Source organism: Canis aureus, chromosome 9 (assembly GCF_053574225.1).
Source record: "Canis aureus isolate CA01 chromosome 9, VMU_Caureus_v.1.0, whole genome shotgun sequence".
NCBI lineage: Eukaryota > Metazoa > Chordata > Mammalia > Carnivora > Canidae > Canis > Canis aureus.
In genome coordinates, this window is record NC_135619.1 from 60,687,318 (window position 1) to 60,690,532 (window position 3,215).

Below are 3,215 nucleotides of genomic sequence, written 5' to 3' on the forward strand. Positions count from 1 at the left end.
GCTCACCAAGTCTCCTCTGTGGAAGTTATAGCATTGATTGGGAAAGTTTCAGAACCCAGGAAATTCAGATGAAAATATTAGGTGGATATAGATTAGTGTGACTGTACTGAATGTCCAAATCTAATGAAACTTCCTTGCCAGTAGCAGCCCCTTATCCCTGTTGTAGGAGGTTGGTTTTTCCTTTCTTGGGGAACTAACTTGGCTTAGGTAATTAATGTATAAAGAATGCCATTTATCCTCATGGCCCGTCCTTGCCACCTTACTGCCCTCAGACCTAGAGTTAGAATTAGTTCCCAGGGTGCTAGTAGAGGACAAAGAGTGAACCAAGAGGAACAGGCTGAAATATGAAAAAAATTCTAAGTGTTTGTTGGTTTTTATCAGCAAAAATCTGGGGAATATGTGTGGCAATAGATTTAAAGGGAGCTTCACCGGGTAGGAAAAATCATAAACATCTCGGTCAAAATTCCCCAATATGGATGACACCACCAGAATCTGCATCTAATGTGCTTGCCCAAGCAGCCCAGAAAGATTATGATTGTTGACTGGGTTGGTTGCCTGAAACGTGGACTCAATGGCTCACACCAAATGAAGGTGCAAGGCAAGGAATTCTTTGATATGTGGTAGAATCTGAGACTTGGAAGGGTGTGAACACAGGAGTGATTTATCATCGGACTCATTTTAACTTCTAATTCTGTCTCCTAAGAGATTCCAAGTGTATTTCCTTCACTAAGGCATTTAACAGTACATTGATGAGGACGTCCTCTCTTGGAAAGAGATGAAGGTATGGATGCTGCCCTTGAAATGGGCTCCGTGTTTAAGGGGAAGGATGGAATCCTGGAATGGGAGAGGTCAAATGACAACATTTATTACCAGGTATAGGGTAGACATGATTATAATAGGCATCTGGAGTAGAGTAGTAGGTAAATTGTTTAACCCATTCTCTAGGAGTAGATAATTGTTCATCATAACTTTATGAATAAAATAGATGTCCAGCCAACTTAACTCAGATTAAACTGTACAACTGAAGAAATTACCCACGTGTGACAAATGGAAGCCCGGCTTTAATTATCACAATGGAGTGTCACAGCCATTTACCAATTCCAAGAGTTAAGTTGTGGGGTAGTGATTCCTGTTATCCTCACTTCACTTGCTTCTTTCACCCATGAAGAAGTTGGCTATATTTTAGAGAAAAGCAGATCAATGTACATTTCATCAAGTGGCAACTTCAGTTGCTATGGTTGTAGAAGATGTAATATCTTGTATTCAACTATTAATCTAGAAGTGGTTATACATTTTTTTGTTTTATCTCAATAAATGAAGAGCACTAGAGTGGTTTGCTTTCACCTTAATTAACATTTCTCATGGTGATATCAAAAATTACTTCCAGGGACCTTGATGGTCTCACCATACCAGAGGATATTACACAAGTCTACTATTTAATGACATCAAATGACTGAAACTGGAGAGCTGGGGATACACGATATCTGAGCTAACTGTGTAATTTACACACATGCCAGAAAGTAGGAGAAAATCTCCCATGAAAATTTAGGACCTACTGTTTTTTTCTTATTTCTGAAAGTTCAGTGGGACATGTCTGAAAATCCCTTCCAAAGGAATAGGCCCAGTTCTTGGCGAGCTTCCTGGATGTCTGAAAGCAACATATACCCTTTTGGGTGTGCTGTTTCAATACTTTTACCAAGTAATTGCTACATCTGTGAATTTTCTGTTTGTTTCAGAATAAGAGTAGACTCTCCTGCTTATCCAGTCTATAGTGCAAACTGTTTTCTCTGCCACTTGGTCATAACAGTTCAGCAAATTCAGTAGTTCCTATATTGTCTGAAGCATCTGGCCCTGTAGTTTGAAAAATCTTGCAAATCTGATAAGAGATTAATAATGTAGATATTTAGAGTACTCAAAGAAAACCAGGCCTTTTTCCTGAGATTGATGATTAATATCCTTTTGAGAAAAAGATCCTACTGTGCTAAGAGATGCCAAGAGAGGCCAAACACTCAACCATTGGACTCCCACGTGGCCATGCAACCATGATCATCATTTTTTTTTTTAATTACCTAACCATAAAGTTGAGCTTGGGCAACAAAAGACCTAAACAAAGTAGAAATAGTATATGTAAGATTGGCTCAATGGTAAAACTTGTTGCTTGAACAAATGTATACCCTACCAATGGATTTTATGTTCCTGCACTGCCACTTCTTTAATCTATGCCTAGTCCCTAGAAAAACTATAGAAAACAAATATCTTTCAAGTGTGCAAATCATTGAGTGGTGCATCTGTTTGCTCACTTTGCTTGAAAATGAAGGTTGCCAGAGCATGAATACAATTTATAAAGGATTGGTAATAAGGAGATATAGGGAAGAGAAATGTGGAAAGACCTTTCAGAACTGGTAGAATCTGTGGATATTAATGTCCCATCTGATTTCTCTTCAGAAGACATTCCTAGCTGAAAAACCTCTCAATAATTATGTGAATACAATGACCCATTTTACAAATATTAAGCAGTTACTTTTTTAAAGATTTTATTTATTTATTCATGAGACACACACACACACACACACACACACACACACACAGAGGCGGAGACACACAGGCAGAGGGAGAAGCAGGCTCTAAGCAAGGAGCCTGAGGTGGGACTCAATCCCTGATCCCAGGATCACGCCCTGACCCTAAGGCAGACGCTCAACCGCTGAGCCCCCCAGGCATCCCAAGCAGTTACTTTCAATAGCCAGCCCCCTTGCTTGCTACATGAATTCGTAAATAAAGAATTTATAACAGCAAGAAGATAGGTTAAAACATAGACTCAACAACATGGATTATTTGAATCAGCCGGTACGGAGTACCCAAGCTGCCAACCTCAGAAACAAGCGGTGACACTCACAATTCACCATCCACTAGGGGGCCAGCCATCTATCTGATGACAGATAATGACACTGGATGCCTTCCATTATGGAAAGGGCACCTATTTATCCAAATTGGAATAGGCAATTATTCTGCATATGGATTTGCCTTTTTTTGTGACCATGCCTCTGCATCTGTTGACTTACTTAATGGGACAGCATCAGAGTGACCCACATAACATTGTTTTTGAACAAAGCATTCATTTATAAAACAAAGGTTGAAGAAATGGACTCAAGTCAATTGGATTCATTTGTGTTATCATGTGCCACAAGCTGCCTGAAGCAACTGGCCTTTTAAAACAG